Raw genomic sequence first — 27,052 nt, 5'->3', positions numbered from 1 at the left:
ATCCCTCTGGCCTCTTGTCGTGACTGTTGGCGTGCCTGGCATCCCTCTGGCCTCTTGTCGTGACTGTTGGCGTGCCTGGCATCCCTCTGGCCTCTTATCGTGACTGTTGGCCAGCCTGGCATCCCTCTGGCCCCTCTGAGGAGACTGCCGGTGAACCTAGCATCCCTCTGCCCCTCCTGCCGGTGAGCCTGGCATCCCTCTGGCCCCCCATCGCCACTGCCGGCGCCTTGATCCGGGTACCCAGCCCCTCCCTCCTCCTTGCTGCGTCTGTTGATCCTCCTCTCCTCTCCAGAGGAGGGAGAGGAGGAGGGAGAAGAGGAGGAGGGAAAGGAGGAGGAGGGAGGGGGTACGAGGAGGAGAAGAAGGAGGAGGGAAAGAAGGAGGAAGAGGGAGAGTGGGAGAGCAGGAGGGATAGGAGGAGAGGGGGGAAAGGAGGAGAGGGGGGAGAGGAGGAGGGAGAGGAGAAGGAGGGGGAGGAGGGAAAGGAGGAAGAGGGAGAGGAGGAGGAGGAGAAGGAGGAGGGAGAGGGAGAGGAGCCCACTGTTGGAAAGGGACCGTCTCTGTATGTTGCCAACTTGTACTTCCCAAGCGCTTAGTACAGTGCTCTGCACACAGTAAGCGCTCAATAAATACGATTGAATGAATGAATGAGGAGGAGGAGGGGGAGAGGAGGAGGAGGAAGATGAGGAAGGGGGAGGAGGGAAAGGAGGAGGAGGAGAGGGGGAGGAGGAGGAGGGAGAGGGGGAGGAGGAGGAGGGAGAGGGGGAGGAGGAGGAGGGAGAGGGGAAGGAGGAGGATGAGGAGGGGAGAGGAGGGAAAGAAGGGGGAGGAGGCGGGTGGGGAGGAGGAGGAGGGAGAGGAGGAGGAGGAGGGAGAGGAGGAGGGGGGGAGGAGGAGGAGGAGGAGGGAGAGGAGGAGGAGCAGGAGAAGGAGGGGGAGGGAGAGGGGAAGGAAGAGGATGAGGAGGGGAGAGGGGGGAAAGGAGGAGGAGGAGGGTGGGGAGGAAAAGGAGGAGGAGGGAGGGGAGGGGGAGGAGGGAGGGGAGGGGGGAGGAGGAGGGAGGGGAGGGGGGAGGAGGAGGGAGGGGAGGAGGAGGAGGAGGGAGGGGGGAGGAGGAGGAGGGAGGGGAGGAGGAGGAGGAGGGAGGGGAGGAGGAGGAGGAGGGAGGGGAGGAGGAGGAGGAGGGAGGGGAGGAGGAGGGTCAGCCCCCCCCCCCCCCGGCCCCGGCGGGCGGGCGGGCGCGCGCACGTCCCTCCCGGCCTCCTCCCGGCGCCGCGCGCTCCCGGCCGCGGGCCCAGTCGGGCACGCGGGCGGCTTCCGGTCGGGGGGCGCGCGCGGGCGGAGGGGAGGGAGCGCGACGCGCGCGCGCGCGTAGGGGGCGGGGCCGCGCCTCCCCCCCCCCCCCCCCCCCCCCCCCCCCCCCCCCCCCCCCCCCACCCCACCCCTCCGCTCCCCCGGGCCCGGCCGGGTGGGAGGCAGGGAGGGCGGGCGGCGGCGCAGTCCCCAGCCGTGCGCGCCCCGCGGAGTCCGGCCGACGGACGCCGGGGCCCCAGGGGGACATGGCCCAGTAGCCGCCCCGACGCTGCCCGGGTGAGTAGCGGGGCGGCCCGGGGCCCGGAGCCCCCAGCCCCCTGCCCTCCCTCCCCTCCCTTCCCTTCCCCTCCCGGACCCCCCGGACAGACCCTGCCTAGTCTGCGGCCCATTGCCGCACCGCCCGCTGCCTGACAATTACGGTAATAATGACGATGATGAGGATGATGGTGGTGGCATCGATGAACCGCTCACTACGTGCCAAGCGCTGCGCTGAGCGCTCGGCGGGACGCGGCGTCGTCCGGCCGTCTCCCGGTCTTCACTCCCGTTTGGCGGACCGGGGAATAATGATAATAATGATAATGATAATGATGGTGCCGTTTGTTAGGCGCTTACTACGTGCAGAGCGCTCTTCTAGTAATAATGATAGTGGTGTTCGTTAAGCCCCCACTGTGCGCAAAGCACTGTGCTAAGCGCTGGGGGGGGGAATAATGATAATAATAATGATGATGGCATTTGTTAAGCGCTTACTACGTGCAGAGCACTGTTATAATACTAATAATAGTGCTGTTTGTTAAGCCCCAACTGTGCGCAAAGCACTGTGCTAAGCGCTGGGGGGGCGGAATGATGATAATAATGATAATGATGGTGGCATTTGTTAAGAGCTTACAACGTGCAGAGCACTGTTCCAATAATAATAATAGTGGTGTTTGTTAAGCCCCCACTGTGTGCAAAGCACTGTTCTAAGCGCTGGAGGTAATAATGATAATGATGATGGCATTTGTTAAGCGCTTACTACGTGCAGAGCACTGTTCTAATACTAATGATAGTGGTGTTTGTTAAGCCCCCACTGTGCGCAAAGCACTGTGCTAAGCGCTGGGAGGGAATAATGATAATAATGGTAATGATGGTGGCATTTGTTAAGCGCTTACTACGTGCAGAGCACTCTTATAATAATAATAGTAGTGGTGTTTGTTAAGCCCCTACTGTGTGCAAAGCACTGTTCTAAGCGCTGGGGGGGAATAATGATAATGGTGATGGCATTTGTTAAGCGCTTACTACGTGCAGAGCACTGTTCTAAGAATAATAGTGGTGGTGTTTGTTAAGCCCCTACTGTGCGCAAAGCACTGTTCTAAGCGCTGGGGGGAATAATGATAATGATGATGGCATTTGTTAAGCGCTTACTACGTGCAGAGTACTGTTCTAATAATAATAGTAGTGGTGTTTGTTAAGCCCCTACTGTGTGCAAAACACTGTTCTAAGCGCTGGGGGGGAATAATGATAATGATGATGGCATTTGTTAAGCGCTTACTACGTGCAGAGCACTGTTCTAAGAATAATAATAGTGGTGTTTGTTAAGCCCCCACTGTGTGCAAAGCACTGTTCTAAGCGCTGGGGGGGAATAATGATAATAATAATAATGATGGCATTTGTTCAGCGCTTATTACGTGCAGGGCACTGTTCAAATACTAATAATAGTGGTGTTTGTTAAGCCCCCGCTGTGTGCAAAACACTGTTCTAAGCGCTGGGGGGAATAATAATAATAATTATGGCATTTGTTAAGCGCTTACTACGTGCAGACCACTGTTCTAATAATAATAATAGTGGTGTTTGTTAAGCCCCCACTGTGCGCAAAGCACTGTTCTAAGCGCTGGGGGGAATAATGATAATGATGATGGCATTTGTTAAGCGCTTACTACGTGCAGAGCACTCTTCTAATAATAATAATAATAGTGGTGTATGTTAAGCCCCTACTGTGCGCAAAGCACTGTTCTAAGCGCTGGGAGGGGGGAATAATGATGATGGCATTTGTTAAGCGCTTACTACGTGCAGAGCACTGTTCTAATAATAGTGGTGTTTGTTAAGCCCCCACTGTGTGCAAAGCACTGTTCTAAGCGCTGGGGGGGGAATAATAATAATAATAATTATGGCATTTGTTAAGCGCTTACTACGTGCAGAGCACTGTTCTAATACTAATAATAGTGCTCTTTGTTAAGCCCCCACTGTGTGCAAAGCACTGTTTTAAGCGCTGGGGGGAATAATGATAATGATGATGGCATTTGTTAAGCGCTTACTACGTGCAGAGCACTCTTCTAATAATAATAATAATAGTGGTGTATGTTAAGCCCCTACTGTGCGCAAAGCACTGTTCTAAGCACTGGGGGGGAATAATGTTAATAATAATAATGGCATTTGTTAGGCGCTTACTACGTGCAGAGCACTGTTCTAATAATAATAATAGTGGTGTTTGTTAAGCCCCCACTGTGTGCAAAGCACTGTTCTAAGCGCTGGGGGGAATAATGATAATGATGATGGCATTTGTTAAGCGCTTACTACGTGCAGAGCACTGTTCTAATAATAATAATAATAGTGGTGTATGTTAAGCCCCTACTGTGCGCAAAGCACTGTTCTAAGCGCTGGGGGGGGAATAATGTTAATAATAATAATGGCATTTGTTAAGCGCTTACTACGTGCAGAGCACTGTTCTAATAATAATAATAGTGGTGTTTGTTAAGCCCCTACTGTGCGCAAAGCACTGTTCTAAGTGCTGGGGGGGAATAATAATAATAATAATAATAATGGCATTTGTTAAGCGCTTACTACGTGCAGACCACTGTTTTAATAATAATAATAGTGGTGTTTAAACCCCCACTGTGTGCAAAGCACTGTTCTAAGCGCTGGGGGGAATAATGATAATAATAACAGTAATGATGATGGCATTTGTTAAGCGCTTACTACGTGCAGACCACTGTTTTAGTAATAATAATAGCGGTGTTTAAGCCCCCACTGTGTGCAAAGCACTGTTCTAAGCGCTGGGGGGGATAAAAATAATAATAATGTTGGCACTTGTTAAGTGCTTACTCTGAGCAAAGCACTGTACTAAGCTCTGGGGGGGATACATGGTGATCAGGTTGTCCCACGTGGGGCTCACAGTCTTAATCCCCATTTTACAGGGACCGTCTCTATATGTTGCCAACTCGCACTTCCCGAGCGCTTAGTACAGTGCTCTGCACACAGTAAGCGCTCAATAAATACGAATGAATGAAGATGAGGTAACTGAGGCTCAGAGAATTTAAGTGACTTGCCCAAGGTCACACAGCAGACATGGGGCAGAGTCGGGATTCGAACCCATGACCTCTGACTCCAAAGCCCGGGCTCTTTCCACCGAGCCACAGTGCTACTCAAGGTGGATACAAGGTGATTGGGTGGTCCCACGAGAGGCTCACAGTCTTAATCCCCATTTTACAGATGAGGGAACTGAGGCACAGAGAAGCTGAGTGACTTGCCTAAAGTCACGCAGCGGACAAGTGGCGGAGTCGGGATTAGAACCCACGACCTCTGGCTCCCAAGCCCAGGCTCTTTCCATTGAGCCACGCTGCTTCTTTAATAATAATAATGATGATGATGACGATAGTGGTATTTGTTAGGCTCTGACTATGCGCTAAGCGCTGGGGTAGATACAAAGTAGTCACATTGTTTCACGTGGGGTTCCCAGCCTTCATCCCCATTTGGCAGACGAGAGAACTGAGGCCCAGGGAATAATTATAATGATGATGGTATTTGTTAAGCGCTGACTATGTGCTAAACGCTGGGGTAGATACAAGGTAATGAGGTTGTTTCACGTGGGGTTCCCAGCCTTCATCCCCATTTGGCAGACGGGAGAACTGAGGCCCAGGGAATAATTATAATGATGATGGCATTTGTTAAGCGCTGACTATGTGCTAAGCGCTGGGGTAGATGCAGAGTAATCGGATTGTTTCACGTGTGGCTTCCAGCCTTCATCCCCATTTGGCAGACGAGAGAACTGAGGCCCAGGGAATAATTATAATGATGATGGTATTTAAGCGCTGACTATGCGCTAAGCGCTGGGGTAGATGCAAAGTAATCGGATTGTTTCATGTGTGGCTCCCAGTCTTCATCCCCATTTGGCAGACGAGGGAACTGATGCCCAGGGAATAATAATAATAATGATGATGATGGTGGTATTTGTTAAGCGCTTACTATGCTCTAAGCGCTGACTATGCGCTAAGCGTTGGGGCAGGGGGATACGGATCACCAGGGTGTCCCTCGTGGAGTTCCCAGCCCTCATCCCCATTTGGCAGATGGGAACTGAGGCCCAGGGAATAATAATAATAGTGATGATGATGATGATGATTGATGATGATGGCATTTGTTAAGCGCTTACTAGGTGCAAAGCACTGTTCTAAGCGCTGGGGGGGATACAAGGTGATCAGGTTGTCCCACGTGGGGCTTACAGTCATCATCCCCATTTTACAGATGAGGTAACTGAGGCTCCGAGAAGTTAAGTGACTTGCCCAAGGTCACACAGCAGACATATGACAGAGCCGGAACTCGAACCCATGACCTCAGACTCCAAAGCCCGTGCTCTTTCCACTGAGCCACGCTGATAATGATGATTGATGGTATTTGTTAAGTGCTTACTCTGAGCTAAATGCTCACTATACGCTAAACGCTGTGTGTGGGGGAGATACAGGTCATCAAGTTGTCCCTCGTGGGCCTCCCAGTCTTTATCCCCATTTGATACACGAGGGAACTGGAGCCCAGAGAATGATATTAATGGTGATGGTATTTGTGAAGCTCTGACTATGCGCTAAGCACTGGGGAGGATACAAGGTGATCAGATTGCCCCACGTGGGGCTCCCAGCCCTCATCCCCATTTGGCAGACTAGGGAACTGAGGCCCGGGTAATAATAATAATGATGATGATGGTATTTGTTAAGCGCTTACTATGCGCTAAGCGCTGGGATAGATACAAAGTAATCAGACTGTTCCTTGTGGGACTCACAGTCTTCATTTCCATTTGGCAGACGGGGGAACTGAGGCCTAGGGAATAATAATAATGAGGATGGTATTTGTTAAGCGCTGACTATGTGCTAAACACTGGGATAGATACAAGATCATCATTTTAGACTGTGAGCCCACCTTTTAGACTGTGAGCCCATTGTTGGGTAGGGACTGTCTCTATATGTTGCCAACTTGTACTTCTCAAGCGCTTAGTACAGTGCTCTGCACACAGTAAGCGCTCAATAAATACGATTGATGATGATGATGAAGGTTGTCCCACGTGGGGCTCACAGTCTTCATCCCCATTTGACAGACTTGGGAACTGAGGCCCAGGGAATAATAATAATAATAATGATGGTATTTGTTGTCTTTATATGTTGCCAACTTGTACTTCCCAAACGCTTAGTACTGTGCTCTGCACAGAGTAAGCATTCAATAAATACGATTGAATGAATGAATTTGTTAAGCACTGACTATGCACTAAACGCTGGGATAGATACAAGGTAATCAAGTTGTCCCACGTGGGGCTCACAGTCTTAATCTGCATTTGACAGACGAGGGAACTGAGGCACAGAGAATTAATAATGATGGTGGTATTAAGTGCTGGCTATGTGCCCAGCGCTGGGGTAATAATAATAATAATAATGTTGGTATTTGTTAAGTGCTTACTATGTGTCAAGCGCTGTCCTAAGCGCTGGAGGGAATACAAGGTGATCAGGTGGTCCCACATGGGGCTCACAGTCTTCATCCCCATTTGACAGATGAGGTAACTGAGGCACAGAGAAGTTAGGTGACTTGCCCAAGGTCACACAGCTGACAGTTGGCGGAGTCGGGATTAGAACCCACGACCTCTGACTCTCAAACCCGGGCTCTTTCCACTAAGCCACACTGCTTCTCTCTTGAGCGCAAAGTTCTTACCCTGAACTGAATGCTTCCTCCATGCCCCCCGCCCTATCATCCATCCTATTTATTAAGCCACTTTACTGCGTGTGCAACACTGGACTAAGTGCTGGGGAGAGTGCATTGCCTACGGGACTCAGGCTACGGCCTAGGGAAAATAAGGGAATGTATCTTTAATTGAACCATCCTCAACTCTTCACTGCTTAGGGGAAACCGGATAATCAACCGTATTTATCATCAATCAATCGTATTTATTGAGCGCTTACTGTGTGCAGAGCACTGTACTAAGCGCTTGGGAAGTACAAGTTGGCAATATATAGAGACAGTCCCTACCCAACAGTGGGCTCACAGTCTAAAAGGGGGAATTATCATATTTATGAGAAGCAGCGTGGCTCAGTGGGAAAGAACCCGGGCTTTGGACTCAGAGGTCATGGGTTCAAATCCCGATTCGGCCAGTTGTCAGCTGTGTGACTTTGGGCAAGTCACTTAACTTCTCCGGGCCTCAGTTACCTCATCTGGAAAATGGGAATTAAGATTGAGGCCCCCTATGGGACAACCTGATCACTTTGCACCTCCCCAGCGTTTAGAACAGTGCTTTGCACGTAGTTAGTGCTTAATAAATGCCATCATTATTATTATTCTCGAGCGCTTACTATGTGCGGATCACTGTGTTTGGAGTGACTTTGTGTCGTTGGGATGGGGACCCCTCCTCTAGACGGTGACCTCGTTAGGGACAGGGATTGTTAGTGTTTATTGTATTGTACTTTCCCAAGCGCTTAGTACAGTGCTCCGCACGCAGTAAGCGCTTAATAAGACTGAATAAATGAATTCATTCATTCAGTCGTATTTATTGAGCGCTTACTGCGTGCAGAGCACTGTACTAAGCGCTTGGGAAGTACAAGTTGGCAACATATAGAGACGGGCCCTACCCAACAGTGGGCTAATGATGGTGTTTGTTAAGCGCTTACTATGTGCGAAGCACTGTTCTTAGCGCTGGAGGAAGAATTAGTCCGCCCTCCCCTCTCTAGCCGCATCCTGGCCAGCTTCGGTTATAAAGCGTGTCACCAAGGTGGGGGGACAGAAATCCGCTTATTTAAAACCCGGTTGTTTTCTCCAGCCTGCTTGGTGATTGAAATTGGCTTTTACTTTCGGTGAACTTAGTTCTTCAAGAGGAGAGTTTTAGTTTGGCCGTTTAAATCCTGTGCCAAGCCCTAAGTTAACACGAGTAAAATGCAAGATTTGTTATCAGGCAAGATTTGGGAGGCCTCTGTGGGACAGGGATTGAGGTAGGAAACTGAATGTTAGAGGATTTTCCAAAAGGTAAGAAGTGAGCGAGCGTTGGTCCCTTATTGGGAGCAGAAAGTGTACCGAGTTTCTAGCATTTAACATGGGGTGATGTAATGTGGACTGACATTCATTCAATCACATTTATTAAAGGGCTTACTATGTGCAGAGCACTGTACTAAGCGCTTGGGAAAAGACAACAATCAACAGTGGCATTTCCTGCCCCCAAACGAGCTCACAAATAAATAAAATTACAGACAAATAGGAATGAGTCTCACAGACTTGTTAATTGTTTGGGAGAGGAAAGCGTTCTTTGATTTCCGAAATTATTTTTCTAAGTCGCCTAATCAGTTTAGAGGTTTTTTTTTAATGCATTTATTAAGCGCTTACTGTGTGCAAAGCACTGTTCTAAGCGCTGGCACTGTTTTAAGCACCAGGAGTGTGAAAGGAGCTGAAAAATTCCTAGCTCTGGTGTCCTACGGAATGCATTTTCAGCGGGTAGTGGCCTACCAGATATCTCAGCCCAAGGACCTTTCATTAAAGAAGAGTTAATATTCCAGTGGTAGTTAGTACAGTTAACTCTTAAACCTATGTTTTACAATATTTAAAAGTCTCTTGCATTCCAGCCCCCAAACAAAAGCGTTTGAGATGTGTCTTGCAGATATTAGCAAAGGAAAAAAAACTTCAGTATTGGTTTAAAACATGGAAATCAGCCCTTGGTCGTCTGCGCATAATTTTTTATTTCGTTTTCCGATCGTCCGATTTACACGGTGTCTGGAATCCCAAATTACATAATTGTAACTATGTGGTACACATTTTCTAGATATTTTGCAAAGCAGGGCTACGTTCAGTGTGGCGATGTTGAAACTAGAACTAAGATGAAAACTGTAACTGGGAAAAGTTGAAACCTATGGCACTGCTTCATTGTCCTCGCAAAAGATAACTAGCAGCTGCATATTTCTGAGTGTTGTTTTGGATACTGTGAGCTCGTTGTGGGCAGGGGATGTGGCTACCAACTGTGGGTCGAACACTCCCAAGCCCTTAGGACAATGTTCTGTGCAAAGTAAGCGCTCAATAATAACAATTGTGGCATGTGTTAGGCGCTTACTATGTGCCAGGCACTCTACTAAGCAGTGGAATACCCTTGATTGCAATGACTGCTCCCCTTTCCCCCCTCCCCCCGCCATCCACACACCTTTTTCAGGCCACTTTGCTATCAAAACGTGTAAAGCTTAATCTTTGGGTTTATCTCTTGTGCTTCTGGGAATGTTAAAATTGCTGTAATACAGTAGATTTACAGATCCCTTGTGTGGCATCTATGTTAGGGTCTCATTCTTCACGTTGAAGATAACATTTGCCCCAGGTATAAGCATTTAAGTCTACAACGGGAGAAAAAAAAATCACTGGGCAGTTATCAGTACAAAGGAGAGTTGAGACAACCGTTTCAGTCATCAGAATTATCCAAATTTCCTCAGCCCTTCACTTTGCATTGACTATAGAGATCTTGCCATTAATTACAATGGAAGAATTCTTTATGCTTTTTGATTTAGGACACATTTGTTTGAAGGATACTAAACAGTTTTATTTTTTTGCCTTCCTAGGCATATTATACTTTTGTCTGATTGCATATGCTTACATGACTATCAAGTCAGACAGTTTACTGAACTGATTTACTAAAACAAGATGTGCTTTTTAGATAGGGTAACTCCAATAGTTGATATATTTTTTGTTTTTAAGGAAGATCTAGCTTATTTAAATGTAAGGTCTACGGAGACTCTCATGTCCTGCTGGCTGTTTTCTGTTTAACATAATTAGATAATGTGATCTGATAATTAGACGGAATGAAGCTCTAACATAGTTATTAAAACAGGAATGTGCATATTTATTGGTAGGTAACGTGGAAACTTGTGGCGTTTCTTCTCCGACATTTAATCTGCTGGTCACTTAATTTTTTATTTTTAAATAATGTACATGGATCTAATTCATTTATTGTAAACTGAAGGTTGGAGAAAAGGGAATATTTTGACTTTATGCCAAAGGTGAAGGTAGAAATTAGATTTGAGTATTCAGAATCTCTTCCCTGGCTGCAGTCAAATAGACCTGCTTCCTCCTCCCTCCACCCTCCCATTGTTCCCCAAATTAGGGATTCCCCACACTTGCTGTGAGTGACAATCCTGCATCCTGCACCGGTGAACTAGGAAAATGGACCTATAATAATAAAAGCATTTGTTAAACGCTTACTATGTGCCAAGCACTGTTCTAAGCGCTGGACCTATGGCATGGCCAATTGTCAGCTGTGTGACTTTGGGCAAGTCACTTAACTTTTGTGCCTCAGTTACCTCATCTGTAAAATGGGGATTGACTGTGAGCCCCACGTGGGACAACCTGATCACCTTGTAACCTCCCCAGCACTTAGAACAGTGCTTTGCACATAGTAAGCACTTAATAAATGCCATTATTAGTATTAAGGACCATAAAACATTGAGTGCCTAGATTTGGTTTAAGGATTACCCCCCAAGGGAATACATCAGTGACTCATTGTTAGCCTGGGAATCAATCAATCAGTGGTATTTGTTGAGCACTTACTGCTTGAAGGACTCCTCATCTTCCCACCCAAACGCTGTCCTTCCCTAGACTGTCCATCACTGTGGACAACACCACCATCCTCCCTGCCGTACAAATCCATAAACTACTTATCCTCAGCTCCTTTCTCTTAATCAGTCTGCCAGTCAATCCATGAGCACTCACTTTACATTATCCTCAACTCGGCCCTCTTTGAGCTCTCACATTCATTCTTTTGCTAACTCCTTTCAGTTTTTCTTCCTCAATATTTCCTGGATCAACCTCCCCACGAGCCAGTCACTTATAATATCCCACCTAGGCTACTGAATTATTTCTCCTGTGTACTAAGTGCCTGGCAGAGTACAATGTAGAAGAATTGGTAGCATGATCACCACCCACAAGGAGTATAGTGCAGAGGGGCAGACAAACGTGGAAATAAATTACAGATAGGGAAAACGGCGGGGTAGTGTGGCTAACTGGAAAGAGCACGGGCTTGGGAGTCAGGTCATGGGTTCTAATGTGCCAAGTGTCAGCTGTGTGACTTTGGGCAAGTCACTTAAGTTCTCTGGGCTTCAGTTCTCTCATCTGTAAAATGGGGATTAATAATAATGGCATTTATTAAGTGCTTACCATATGCAAAGCACTGTTCTAAGCACTGGGGAGGTTACAAGGTGATGAGGTTGTCCCACAGGGGGCTCACAGTCTTAATCCCCATTTTACAGATGAGGTAACTGAGGCACAGAGAAGTTAAGTGACTTGCCCAAAGCCACACAAGACTGTGAGCCCCATGTGGGACAATATGATTACCTTGTATTCCCCCCCAGCACTTAGGACAGTGCTTGGCACATAGTAAGTGCGTAACAAATGCCATTATTATTATTAAAATTATCCTCCTTTTTTATTTATTTAATGAGAGTTAGCTATGTGCCAAGCACTGTACTAAATACTCGGGTAAGTAGGTTGGACACAGTCCCTGTCCCACTTAGGGCTCACAGTTTTTAAATAGGAGAGAGTACGATTTAATCCCCATTTTACAGAGGCACAGAGAAGTTAAGTGGCTTGCCCAAGGTCACACAGTAGACAAAGTGGCAGTCAGAATTAGAATCCAGAACCCAGGCTCTGACTCTCAGGCCCAAGCTCTATCCCCACTAGACCACACTGCTTCTCACGCTGCTGTTTGAGTGAAGCATTTGTTGTAACTGAAGTAGAATAGGGATTCAAATTTCAGAGCATCTTACTGTTGATGTAGTTGGGAGAATTAGTCATTGAAGACCGTTAAATGATTTCACTCAGCAGTTTATGATCTGTATTATTGGACAGAAGTGGCATGAATCATAGCAAAATGCAAACGCGTGGAAGGATGTGGCCCCATGACCTAGTGTAGTAACTAACACATGGAAGCAGCCCTGAGTTTAGGAAACCTTGAGAGCTTTCGTCCTGTCCTAAGGAGGCTGCAATATGGGAACGCATCAGAGGGAAGTTAGCCTCACAGCCTTTAAGAGTCAAAGTCAGTGCAGATAATTCTGTATTTTGACTAACAGTCTTGACCGAATCCAAAGCGCTTGTCTCCTCCAAAAGATGAGCAGTTTACTGTTTGCTTAATTGGATGTGCTACAGTAACTTGCCTACAAAAAACAATGCTATTTAAGAGACTTGAGAAATAGTCGTAAGTCTCTTGTCGGAAATGAAATGAGACTCAGGACCGAAAACCTGCACAGACACTGGATTATATGGCAGTGATGATGATGATGGTATTTGTTAAGCACTTAGTGTGCCAAGCACTGTTCTAAGCACTGGGGTAGATACAAGGTTATCAAGTTGTCCCATGTGGGGCTCACAGTTTTCATCCCCATTTTACAGATGAGATAACGAGGCACAGAGAAGTTAAGTGACTTGCCTAAAGTCACACAGCTGATAAGTGGCAGAGCTGGGATTAGAACCTATGACCTCTGACTCCCAAATCCGGGCTCTTGCCACTAGGCCATGCTGCTTCGCTTGCCAGTGGCTTGCGTTTCCTCCATGCCAATCACATTCCTGCTTCAAAATGAATCAGGACTAGAATCCAGGTCTCTCGATTCACAGAACAGTGGTCTTCAGAGTGGAGTTACAACCACAGTGACTGTCTTTTTTATTAAAAAGTAGATGTTTGATTAATTTATCCCTAACTTGCATTATATTAGGTCTAACTTGAGACCCGGACAAGTTTTTGAGCTTCCTATTCCAAAATTGTATTATAAGCTGTAATGAGGGTATTGGCTATTTGGTGTCTCACTGCCTCTGAAGGTGCTTAAATACCTAGGTGAAAGGTGTCATGTACAGGCATAAAATTGGGAGCCTAGTGTTTTGTGAGATTTGAAAGTAATTGGGTTCAATTTAGAAATTAAGTTGTGAATTGATCTAAAGTTGTCATCAATTAAAGTATTTGAGTGCCTACTGTGCTAAGCACTTGGGAATATACAGTAGATGTGGGAGACACAATCCATGCCCATAAAGAGGTTAGTCTGAGAGAAACAGACATAATTTGCAGATGAGGAAGAGCTTATTAAACAGTATTTCCATTGGTGGCTGAGAGGGGAAAGTAGTTGAGAGAATGGAGCCTCTAGAGAAAGATTTCTGGAGGAGATGGGGTTTCAGAATGGCTTTGAAGATGGGAAGAGCGGAGATCTGGTGGATTTGAAGGGATAAGGAGTTCAGGAAGAGGAGATGAGAGTTGGGAACAAGACACATGGGAAGCAGTGTGGTGTGGTGGAGAAAGCACAGGTCTCTGAGCCATAGGACCTGAGTTCTAATCCTGACTCTTCTACTTGCCTGATGTGTGACCTTGGGTAAATCACTTAACTTATCTACACCTCAATTTCCTCAACTGCAAAGAAGGGATTCAATACCTGTTCTCCTTCGTATTTGATTTTTGAGCCTCCATGTGGGAGAGGGACTGAATTTGGCGTAATTAACTTGTATCTATCCCACCACTTACAACAGTGATTGGCACAGAGTAAGCATTTTAACAGATACCTTTGTAAAAAAGGCACAGTGGGAAGGTTTTCTTGGAAGGAATGGAGAGTGTGGGCTGAATATAGTAGAGTGAAATGTAGATAACAGATGGGAGTGTCTTAAAGCCAATGTGGTCAGGAGTTTGGTGCCTATATAATAATAATGATGATGGTATTTGTTAAGTGCTTACTTTGTGCCAAGCACTGTTCTAAGCACTGCGGGGGGTACAAGGTAATCAGGTTGCCCCACGTGGGGCTCACCGTCCTAATCCTCATTTTACAGATGAGATAACTGAGGCACAGAGAAGTTAAGTGACTTGACCAAAGTCACACAGCTGACAAATGGTGGAGCTGGGATTAGAACCCATGACCTCTGACTCCCAAGCCCATGCTCTTTCCACTGAGCCACGCTGCTTTTCAATCCCTAAAGAATGGGTAACCATTGAATAATTTTGAGGAATGGAGAAATGTGTGCAGAATGAAGTGTTAGTGTAGCCTGAAGTAAGGGAGACCAGAGAAGAGGCTGATTCAGTAGTTTAGATGGGATATTATGAGGGATTGGCTAGTGGGAGGTAGATCCGGGAAATATCGTGGAAGAAAAACTGAAAAGAATTAACAACGGACTGAATGTGAGAGTTGAGAGTGAGTCGAGGATTATGCCGAGGTTACAAGCTTTGACTAGAAAGAATGGTGGTGTTCACTGAGATGGGCAAAATTAGGTGGAGGTGATTTGTGGAGGAAGATGAATTCAGTTTTAGCCATAAGGTGCCGGTGGGCCATTCTTCTATTTTAGAGCTGTCTTGGAGGCAAGCAGAAATGTGAGAGTGCCGAGAAGGTGAGATGATTTGGGAGCAGTCGACATAGAGGTTGAATCCATGGGAGCTATCACTCCCTGAGGGACTGAGTGGAAAATGAAAAGATAAGGGGGCTCAGAAGAGAGCCTTGAGGAACACCCACAGTTAGGGGGTGAGGCAGAAAGAGACCGATTGAGCTACCTGAGAGGTAGGAGAAGCCTGGAGAGAACTGTTGTGTAACTAAGATTAGATCATGTTTCCAGGAAGAGTGTGGTGTCTTGGGCAAGGTGGCTGGGAGGTCAAGGAGAATCGGGATGAATACAGACAATTTTGAGATGAACAAATGTTATCAGCATGAAATTTTTCCTGAGAACTGAACAAAAATCAGTTCTTATTTTGGAATTGCAGCTTTTTAAAAGGAGACCTGACGTGGTGTGTATAAATTTCTCGCCCACCCCTTGCAATTTGGTGGTTTGAGGGGGTGTTCTAGCTCACAGATGGCATGTTCTTGGCAGAGTGCTTACAGTAGTTAGTAATCTTAAAAGAGTTCAGCTGTGCCCTTTTATAAATGCAGACTTCAGCCACACTTAGAGCATTTTACTTTATTGAACTCAGAACATTTAAGTACCTTGTAGCAATAACTACCATAAGTGGGTTAAATAGCCATAAAATATTTATGGAACAGTATAAACAATTTGTCAGTAGCTTCTACTGAAAGTATTTTAAAGATATTTTAAAGAGAGTCTGTCCCTGTGGTTGAGTTACAGGAATTTAATTGATTTTTTAAAATCTATCAAATAAGAGATTCCTGAAACTAGATCTATACTTCTTGACAAATAGTGTTGTATTAGCATGAATAATGTTGAGCTCGGGTACCTTTTTTTTTTCTTTTCTTCCAGTCGTGGATAATTTTAATTAGTGCATGTTAATAGGGCTCAAGTACATTGGGACTGAAAGTAAAGGTCTTGACCTAAATTATGCAGTAAGAAGAATTCCAATTTTTAGTGTTAAATGTTTCAAGTAACTCTGAACTCTCCCAAGAGCTTAGTACAGTCTTGTAGTACTGATTGTATAATTTGAGAGATCTTGGGATAGTATAATAATAGTGGTTAAGTGTTTACTGTATGCCAAGAACCGGGGGTAGCTACAAGATAGTGTTGTCAGATACTGTTTCTGTTCTGTCCATGTTCTCCTTCCTACAGTCTGTGGGAGGAAGAACAGGTATTTGTTTCACAGCTTTGGAAACTGAGGCACAGAGAAGTTATGTAACTTGCTCTAGGTCATACAACAGGCAAATGGTGGAACTGAAATTAGAAATCAGCTATCCTTACTCTTAGTCCTGTGTTCTTTCACAAGACCACAGTGCTCTAAATTTATCATGTTATGTAAAAGTTTTTCTTTACATTTTCCCAGAATGGTCTTAGTTTAATCAAGTACTAATCCCTAAAGGTGCCCTTTGCACTAGTGATAGCCTTACCACTTCCAATTATTTGCTGCTGGCTTACTCTGAAGGGACTATCTTGTTTTTAGCAGTGTCATCTTCCAATTTTTAGATTTTTACAAACACAGGAACATAGGGCAGTCCCAAAGCAGGGCATGGGCACTTGTTTGGCCTCCATTACCTAGTGATAGCCATAGTTGTCCCAGATCAAGCAGTTGTGCATCCCCTGTAGAATGTCTAAAGCAGGAGGCTTGGGATTTTTGTCCCCAAATTGGCTTATGTACACATACCCCTGGAGGCATACAAAGCAAAAACAATGAAAATCCTTGAGAAGCCAGATGGAATCAAATTGTCACTCTAACAGGCTTCACTTCTCTGATCACGTTTTCTGCCTACTCCTGAAGAAAAATAAAGGAGCATTTGAGGAGATGGTGGGATGTCTATCAGTAATGGCTCTCTCCCTCTTCTACTCTTATTTTCTGTATTCTTCCACTTCTTCTAGGGTGGGCAGGTTGTATGTCTTGAGCATGAATTTAAAGCCCTGAGGTGAAATGGATATGAGAAGTACACTCACCCTTGTCTGGGGAGTAACAATCCTTCGGCTATACTCTGCATAGGTTACACTGTTGTTAAAGTTTTGGTCTCAGACTTTTAAAAAAGAATCACAGTGATGAAAGGATTTGAGACTAAATCCTGTGTGTTCCAGGTCTTCTGAGGACCAACGAGGGGAACTGGGCTTAAATTTAACTGGGAGAAATTTCGGTTGGGCATAAAACAGAATTGATTATCAGGGTGATAAAACACCCTGGCAGTGGTGGGGAGAGAAGGAAAGATGAGTGGTATCTGGACGGAGGGCTGGAACTGTGGGATAGTTTCTCAAGATTGGTGGAGTTGGACTCATTGAGGAACATGGTTTAGTTGAGGAGTCCCAAGACATCTCTAGGTCTGGATGGCTGGCTGTTTTTGCTGTATCTGAGAGGGGGAGAGAAAAATGGTGGGGCTTGAAGTGAGAGATTGCTGCTAGACTCCCAGATACTGAGGTGAAAAAGTGACTTTCTGTCATTCAATCATATTTTTTGAGTCCTTGCTGCATGTAGCTCACTGTACTAAGTGCTTGGGAGAGTCTAATATAACAATAAACATGACACCTGCCCACAGTGAGCTTACAGTCTAGTGAAAAAAGTGACTTTGTTGATTATTTTTTTCTCCTATCTCTTTTTTTTAAATCAATCAATGGCAGTTGTTGAGCACTTAAGCACAGAGCACTGTACTAAACTCTTGGGAGACTACAATAGAGTTGGTAGACATGATCTCTCCCTTCAAGGAGCTTGCTGTTTCTTAGCCACAAGATTGCCAGCAAAGATACTAACAATTGATAGGCCAAAAGCACAGATTCTGTTCAGTTATTACATTCTACACCCCTGTTTCAACCAAAGTTTTCACAAGGTGTACACTACTGACTATAAGGAGATTGGGTAAGATGCTGTGGATGATAACTAACTCATCTCTATTGGCTAAGCATTTCCAATCAATAAATATAATTTCTTGAGCACTTAGTTTAGACAGTGCACTCTATCAAGTGCTTGGGAAAGTGCAATGGGAATAATAAGAGTTGTATTTCTAAAATGCTAAGCACTGGGTTAGGTACAAAAGTAGGAAGGACCACAGGTACCTTCTTGTTACTTCACAGCTGAGGAAACTGGCACTGAACTCACAAGGTCAAACAGCGGGCAAGTGATGAGTGGCAGTTACAACCCAGGCCCCTGCTCCTGATGTGCAAATAAAGAATGCCTGAACTCAAAGTTTAGAGTGTAACTGGAGGAATGGGGGGTTACCTTAACTTAGGGAGCCTAGGATGTTGGATCATCATTGGAGAAGCAGTAAGCTCTGTTCAGTGGCATCTTAGATGATTTAGTCATTCAACCAGCAGCTGACCACATGATTCTCTTCTTCATCTGCAGCAGTATTGAGTACAGAGCGTGATATCTAGGCAACTTGAAATATATAGTAGAATTCAAAATTTCAGTCTTTGACTTGGAATTTATAATCTAATGTCCAAGCTCCATAGAGAATCCACTACCCTGGCCCTGAGAATAGCTTTGTATAAATTCAGTTCATGCATTAAAGTCCAAAGACATAAGGGTCAACAGTGAAGAAAAAAATTCCGGGTGTGTTTTTTGCATTTGAGTTTATTTTTTGTGTTTGACTTGACTCATCCTTAAAGCTGACAATTTTGTCTTCGTTTCCCAGAAATGTGTTTCTGGCTCAGAATAATAATTAAGTGGAATTCTGGAAGCTGTCTCTATGATTTGTGACAATGTATATAAATTAGGATGCCAAACACCATTTCAGATTAAACACACCATTCAATAAAAATAAATTCCATGGTATTTCAGTTCTCTTTATCTTAAATAGTATGTCTTAGAGTGCAGTACCTTTTATCGAGCACATGTATAGCATTTACTTTACTACCACCTTCTGGTAGAAAAGTCTGGATGAAGGGCAGTGGGTGAAACTCACATCGATTTAGTCTATCAGTTTCAGTCCAAAGTGTTTGGATTGCTTTCTGTTGTAGGTAAAAAGTGAATCTAATGAGCATCTGTCACTGGTAATCACACACCAGAGAAAAGGCTGCTTGTAAAATTACAGCAATGAAGTGTTCTCTTATTTTTTCATTAAAGAATTAGGTATATTACCATTTTTCTCAGGTCTAGGTGTCAGCGAAGATAGAAATCTGAGGAAAATGTCTTAAGCATCCAAGTTAATTGCAAAACCTAGTTTAGAGGTCTTAAAGACCTAGAGAAACAGTGAAATTATGTATTACAGGTGACACATTAATGTCTGTCCCTCTCTAGACTGTAAACTCATTATGGGTAGGGAGTGTGTCTACCAGCGCACAGTAAGTGCTCAATAAATATTGATTGACTGATTGAAGAACAGTGTGGCACTGTAGTGGAGAAGCAGTGTGCCCTGGTGGATAGAGTAATAATAATAATGATGGCATTTATTAAGCGCTTACTATGTGCAAAGCACTGTTCTAAGTGCTGGGGAGCTTACAAGGTGATCAGGTAGTCCCACGGGGGGCTCACAGTCTTAACCCCCATTTTACAGATGAGGGAACTGAGGCACAGAGAAGTTAAGTGACTTGCCCAAAGTCACACAGCTGACAATTGGTGGAGCCAGGATTTGAACCCATGACCTCCGACTCCAAAGCCCGGGCTCTTTCCACTGAGCCATGCTGCTTCTCAGGCCTGGGGGTCAGAAGGACCTGGGTTCTAGCCCCAGCTCAGCCACATGTCTGCCATGTGACCTTGGGCAAGTCATTTATCTTTTCTGTGCCTCAGTCACCTCATCTGTAAAATGGGGATTAAGACTGTGTGCCCCATGTGGGATATGAACTGTGTCAACCTGATTAGCTTGTATCTACCCCAACCGCTTTAGAATAGTGCCTGGCACATACTAAAGGCTTTACAAATACCATTGTGGGATTGGGGGGAGGAGGGAGAAAGTGGACTAATGGGGAGTTAGATTGCTTTCTTTTAGTGGAGGGTTAGTGAAGATTGGGATATCCATGGTGAAAAAGACAGCCCTTGTATGGTGCAACAGGTGTTTGCACACTCATAACGTGGAAGAGAATTTTGATCTCAAGTCTTCATCCACACTCACATGCATGGATGGGGCCTTGCAATCAGTAACATTATCTTTGAAAACAAAGGACATATTTTTTGTGTGTATTTATAGACCTTGCAGAGTGTTTGTGTGCACACACTCTGCATTGTTTAATAGGTGGAACGGACTCTCACTAGGCAACAGAAGCTAGTGCAGAGATTCTCAAACTTTTTTGAGGGGGGCCCTTGATCTCTTTCTGCTGGCAGTGCAATTGGACAGATTTTATTTAAGCGAAGTTTCTTTTAGCTCTGGACTTTGGATAAATATTGCCAATGAATTTTTTTCAAATCTGCAAAGAGAGATCCACTTAATTTCCCATGTACTTTTAAATTTCAGCTTTCCAATATAATTTTATAGGAGTCGTTTATGAAATTACCACAAAGAAATTCAGTTTCAAGAAATCCATAAAAACTGCCTCGATTTTTTCCTCAAGATATTAAAAATTTCCTCTATCCTAATTCTTAAATAATCTTCATTCTAGTTTTCTTTTTTTTCTTAAAGGTGCAGGAAATTATCATTGTCTTAGTGTATCAGTTTAAAAATACTAAAGAAAAAAGCATTTCAGGGTAGAGTATAGTCTAATTTTTAAAAATTTACAGATGTGCAAAAATTAGTTCAGCATATTTGAAAGGATCATATAAAGATGTGAATATTTTGAGTTGAAGGTACTCTTTCCCTATTCTATTTTGTTTATATTCATTTATTTCCTTTGGCTTTAGTGTAGTTGTGTTCTAGGTTGTGTGATTTCACTCCTGGTTATTCTGATAATGGGAATGGAACAAAGTGGCAGCAACACAAAAGAAGTGTACAGATCCCATAAGCTACCAGGAAGGGACACGTAAGGGGTGTTATCCTCTCCTGCGTATCTCCTGGCATTCCTTTGGAGGTTACCTCCAACCTGGTCCTCCCTTTCTTAAATCCAGTAGATCACAACTCTCTCCATACTTGGGATACTTGGGCCCCTCCTAAAAGACCTCATTTCATCAATCGTATTTATTGAGTGCTTACTGTGTGCAGAGCACTGTACTAAGCGCATTTCCTCTAACCAGCCTTTCCAGATGAGTTTCCCATCCCCCTAAGCTGTTTAAATCCATCAGTCATCGCTAGCACCTACAGACTTATAATAACAATAATAATAATGGTATTTGTTAAGTGCTTACTATGTGCCAAGCCCTATTCCAAGCGCTGAGGTAGATACGAGGTAATCAGGTTGTCCCATGTGGGGCTGACAGTCTGAACAGTGCCAGCGCTTAGAACAGTGCTTTGCACATAGTAAGTGCTTAGTAAATGCCACTATTATTATTAATCCCCATTTTACAGATGAGGTAACTGGGGCACAGAGAGGTTGTGACTTGCCCAAACTCACAGCTGACAAGTGGCGGAGCTGGGATTAGAACCCACGACCTTTGTCTCCCAAGCCTGTGCTCTTCCCACTAAGCGTCGCTTCTTCAGCATCCTGGTTAAAAAAAAAAGTTTAGCCAAATGTACATTCAATTATTTAATGATAAATACTTTTTTCCATGATTAGTGTAGGCTGCTGGTTTGTAGGGAGTGTCGCTACTTGATTCTGAACTTCCCCAAAGTCTAGAGGAATGCACTGTACCAAGTGGGTGCTCAAGCAAAGTTGATTTATGAGGTCTCCAGGGAGGACAAAATGTGCAAGCAGCATGTCCTGCTGCTTGCCAGACAGGAGGACAGTACTGCCGATGCATTCTCTCATCCAGTCCTTAATGATGGCTCTTTTGTGTGCTTTGACTATGTCAGTCAGTCAGTCATCTTTATTGGGTGCTTATTGTGTGCAGAGCACTGTACTAAGTGCTTGGGACAACAGATTGAGTTAAATGATTGGTCGCCAAGCCAGTGTTTCTTAATGCTGCTTCTGGAGCTATTGAATTGAACAGTGATTCTCATGGAAAACTGCTGTGGCTCTTGTTGGGATCACCCTTTACTTTAGGGTGGCATTATTTTGAAAATTAGGCTCCTCTATTCCCTAAACCCATAGGCCTGATTATCAACTTCTCCCCTCTAGACTGAAAGCTCACTGTGGGCACAGAGTGTGTATGCCAAATCTGTTATATTGTACTCTCCCGAGTGCTTAGTACAGTGCTCTGCACATAGAAAGTGCTCAATAAATATGGTTGATAAAACTTCTCCTGACTTCTCAACCCACACTCCCAGTTTTATTATTCCCCAGTGGGCACCTTTCTCATCCTAAACTATGCAGTTGGTCCTTGCTGATTTTCTGGCCTAGTTTGAGATGCTTCCATGTCTTTGTAGACCACAGGGCTTAATACCTATGTTAGTGACTCTACCGACAATGTCACCTAAATTACTCTCTGAGCAATCAGCTCCATTTCTCTTAATGCGCACATGCTCTCTAGAGACAGAGCACTCTCTGCAGTCCAGCCTGAGTGGCTTCTACACCTATGCTTTGCATTGATCTTTGTACAGTGCTCTGCACACGGTAAGTGCTCAATAAATACGACTGGATGAATGAAATGAATGAATTGCTCATAACCTTCTCCATCCTTCCCCTTCTTTAATCAGACTCACAATCTAAGCTTGGTAGGTAGAATTCTAGGCTGTGAGCCCATTGTTGGGTAGGGACCGTCTCTATATGTTGCCAACTTGTACTTTCCAAGCGCTTAGTACAGTGCTCTGCACACAGTAAGCACTCAATAAATACGATTAATAATAATAATAATTTGGGCAATGGCCTACTAAATCAACTAATTAGTAGTATTTATTGAGTGCTTACTGTTTGCAGAACATTGTACTAAGCCCTTGGGACAGTATAATGTGTTGAGGTTTTTTTTGTTTTCTCTAATGGTAATTTAAGCACTTACTATGTGCCAGGCACTGTACTAAGTGCTGAGGTAGGTACAAGTTAAGTGACTTGTCTAAAGTCACACAGACGACAAGTGGCGGAATGGAGATTAGAACCCAGGTCTTTCCGCCTCTGAGGCCTATGCTCTATCCATTAGACTAACTGTTTCTCAGCAGAGTTGGTCTGTGTGATTGTTGCCCACAAAAAAACTACAGTCTCCCACTTAGACTTTATATTTTTTCTCTCACTTTCTTAGCTTCTTTTCAACATGAATGTTCATCTCCGGAATGGTGCTGAGGTGCCTGTGAGGTGATCTGATTTTGTTGGCTAACTGTGTTCCGAATATACAGCAAGAGCTATCTAAACTTGTACTGCCTTGATGCTCTGTGTATGGGAATTTCTAAAGTATTTTACATTGTTATAGTCCTCCCTACTCTGTAAGTTACACGTAGTTCAATTTTTAACCTTATTAGGTATCTTTTTCAAGTATAATGAGAAGCGATTGAGTAATGCACCAACTTGTAAAGAGGCTGAATGCTTGCCATGTCTTAAATCCCTTGGAATAGGATATATAAAGTTAAGGATTGGAAGTTTCACTGTAGCTCTTAGAGCTTGCTTTCACTGGCAGCAACAGGGGAAACCCCTGGAAGTCTCATTTTGGTCTCTTCATAAAATTTCTCTTTCCTGTGGTGGAACCATTTAGCTTCTGTGGTGGGGGTCAACGGGAACTCTTAGTCAACGTAGAGAAATGCTTTAGTGCCATAAAAGATATCCTCTTCCTCCACAAGCCACCAACTTCAGAGGAAAAAAGCCCAGGCCCTGGGAATCAGAGGACCTGGGTTCTAATACTGGCCCTGCCACTTGCCTGTGGGTGACCTTGGGCAATTCACCTAACAATAATAATAATTATGGTATTTGTTAAGCACTTACTATGTGCGGAGCACTGTTCTAAGTGCTGGAGGGATAGAAGGTGATCGGATTGCCCCACGTGTGCCTCGCAGTCTTAATCCCCATTTTACTGATGAGGTAACTGAGGCACAGAGAAGTGAAGTGACGTGCCCAAAGTCACAAAGCTGACAAGTGGCGAAGCTGGGATTAGAACCCACAACCTCTGACTCTCAAGCCTGGGCTCTTTCCACTGAGCCATGTGTCTCTGTGCCTCAGTTTCCTCCTCTGTAAAATAGGAATTCAGTACCTGTCTTCCCTCATATTTTGACTGTGAGCCCCAACATTGGACAGGGACACATTGGACAGATTTAATAATCTGACCTGATTATTTTGTATTTGATACAGTGCTTGGCACATAGTAAGTGACCAATAAAAAAAAACTTCGGGGACCATTGGTTTGGGACTGGAAGTAGGGGAAAAGGGGTGATGCTTACAGAGCAAATCTGCCTGCTGCTGGAGCCCCTCCTCCTTGCATTTGGTCTGTCTCACCATACTTTATAATTTGCCTTGCTTCCCCAAAATTAATTATAACCTTTCCTAGTTAGAGTGATGTTGCAAACACTGTAGAAATTAAATGTTCAACCATAGTGAAATTGAAAACATAATGGCCTTTTCTGTAGTGTAGTTCTGTAATTCTCCTAAACAGTTTTTTCAATCCATGTAGTATTTTCAGTTTAATGACTTGTTTTCTTTTTAATCAAAATTTCGCTGTCAACTCTTCCAAAGAACCAAATTTCTTTTACGGGAGGGATTCATATTTTTTAAAGGCACCATATGATCATTCTGTGTCTGCCAGCAAATGCCCAGACATGTACTTGTACCTCCCTGAATGGGACAGGGAATAATACCCAGTGTATCTTATATCTGACTACATGTTTTGCTGTCTGTCTCCCCCTTCTAGACTGTGAGCCTTTTGTTGGGTAGGGACCGTCTCTATATGTTGCTGACAGTGCCCTGCACACAGTAAGCGCTCAGTAAATACGACTGAATGAATGAATGACCCTGTACTTAGCACAATGCTTACACATAATAATAATAATAATAATGATGGCATTTATTAAGCGCTTACTATGTGCAAAGCACTATTCTAAGTGCTGGGGAATTTACAAGGTGACCAGGTTGTCCCACGTGGGGCTCACCGTCTTAGTCTCCATTTTACAGAGGAGGTAACTGAGGCCCAGAGAAGTGAAGTGACTTACCCAAAGTCACACAGCTGACAAGTGGCAGAGCCGGGATTTGAACCGATGACCTCTGACTTAAAAGCCCAGGCTCTTTCCGCTGAGCCATGCTGCTTAAGTGCCCGATAAATACCATCATTATTAAACAGGGGAAGAGGAAAAACCTATAAAATTTTAAAAGCTTACACTGCGTCACCTAGTGGAAAGAACACAGGCTTGGGAGTCGGAGGACCTGGGTTCTAATCCTGGTTCCGCCACTTGCCTGCTGCGGGCATATCACTTCACTTCTCTGTTTCTGTTACCTCATCTGTAAAATGGGGATTAAAACTGTGAGCTCTATGAGGGACAGGGACTATCAAACCCGATTTTCCTATATCCACACCAGTGCTTAGTACAGTGCATGGCACATAGTAAGTGCTTAACAAATACCAAATTTTTTTTTTCCTTCCTAATCCTGCTCTGCCACTTACCTGTAGTGTGCCCTTGGGCAAGTCAGACTGTAAACTCTTAGGCAGGGAATGTGTCTGTTTATTGTTATATTGGACTTTCCCAAGCACCTAGGACAGAGCTCTGCACACAGTAAGTGCTTGGTAAATATGATTAACTGACAACTTCTCTGGGCCTCTCATCTGGAAAGTGGGGATTCAGTACATTCTCTCAGCCGTTTAGACTGCAATCTGCATATGGGACAGGGACTGGGCCCAACTTGATTATCTTGTGGTTTCCCTAGCTCTTTCTACAGTTCTTGGCACATAGTAAGTGCTAGACAAATGTCACAGTTACTATTATTAAGCTTGATCAATAGGAAGCAGTTTTTGTACTTCCCCTGGAGCGTCAGTAAGAAAACCTTCTTAGTTCTGTTCCCTTTTTTTTTTTTAATATATCTGTTTCATTCAGGGGAATCCCTGTTTGATCACTTTTTTCCTTTCTAGTGACACAGCTAACTTACTGTTTCCTTTCCACTTTTCCTTTGTCTCACTTTAAAAAATTAAAAAAAAGAAAAAATTCATGGGGTTTCCTCATCCAGTACCAGCATTTCCTATCCCTCTTTTGTTCCCGTTCTTTTGGTTCATTTCAGTTCAGGGACTACCTTGCTGTGCTGTGGGCTGGCCTAATTTTCCTCCCTTCTCCTCAGCATGTGGTCAAAGGGGGAAATTCACTCCTTGTATAAATGGCTTTACTGTAGTCTCTTCAATATGTTCAGCGTTTGCCAAGCGTTTTTCTTGCTCTTCCTAACTTCACCACTGCTTACGAGAAGGGTGGCAATCCCAGGCTCTGCTTGTGGGATCTTCTGTTTGTTTTTTATTCCCCATATTTCTCAGACTACATTGCTTTCTGAGGAGCAAGGTGCATAGCCTAGACTTTGGGACTCTTCTCTGACCATAGCCCAGCAGGGTTGATTAAAGTTTGGGGAACACTCTACCCCAAACCATAATTCTCTTTTTTTTTTTGAAGATTTCCTAGTATGGCAGAGCTCTAAGGGTGGCTGTTGAAATAAAAGGGAGCATTTAAATGAGCATTCAATCTCCATTTTCCTCTCTTCCCTGATTGCCTTATACACAGTTTGGGTTGGTGGTGGTGGTGGGGGGGACCTTTGACATACTTACTCAGATTCTCCAACATTTGCTTTATAAGGAAGTGGAAACCGTAAAACTGCCAAGACCATCTTCTCAAAATTGACCAGAACACACACTTCATGGTACCTGATCTTCACCAAAGCCTTAGGTCAGAGAGCAACCCCTCTCTTGATTGCTTGACTCTACAAGCACCGTAAATAATGATTTCATTAATCAGTAATAAGCACTGAGTTAGGTAAAAGGTAACCAAATGACAGCTTGACTTCAGCCTGAGGAAGGGCGAACCAATTTATCACTTTATAAATGAGGAAACTGTAGCCCACAGCGGGCAAGTGGCAAGTGCCTTGCACACAGTAAGCACTCAATAAATACGATTGAATGAACTGAAACTAGAACCCAGGTCTCTTGATTCCCAAGTCCCATGCTTTTTCCCAGAAAGGTAGTTGAAGATGAAATTGGACTTCTCAGACACTATATAACCCACAGTTTGCATTTGTTACCACAAAGCAGCTCTTCAAATCTGGTTTCTTCCTCCCTTTTTCCTAT

The 27,052-nt window shown here is 44.3% G+C and overlaps 1 protein-coding gene across 2 annotated transcripts in view; it reads left to right on the top strand.

Moving 5' to 3' along the window:
- Positions 1-27,052, top strand: part of LIFR (LIF receptor subunit alpha) — a 169,717-nt gene that overhangs the window by 79,312 nt on the left and 63,353 nt on the right. The window contains exon 1 of one of the 2 annotated variants that reach the window (XM_038744412.1): positions 1,507-1,590. The exons of the other annotated variant lie outside the window; for it this stretch is intronic. The gene's annotated coding sequence lies outside the window, so the exon portion shown is untranslated. Of the gene's footprint in view, positions 1-1,506; positions 1,591-27,052 lie in introns of those variants that run through there. 2 annotated transcript variants of the gene reach the window in all.

This window comes from Tachyglossus aculeatus, chromosome 3 (genome assembly GCF_015852505.1).
Source record: "Tachyglossus aculeatus isolate mTacAcu1 chromosome 3, mTacAcu1.pri, whole genome shotgun sequence".
Classification (NCBI taxonomy): Eukaryota; Metazoa; Chordata; class Mammalia; order Monotremata; family Tachyglossidae; genus Tachyglossus; species Tachyglossus aculeatus.
The sequence above is the reverse complement of the archived record's forward strand: the minus strand, read 5'-3'. Positions and strand labels throughout refer to the sequence as shown.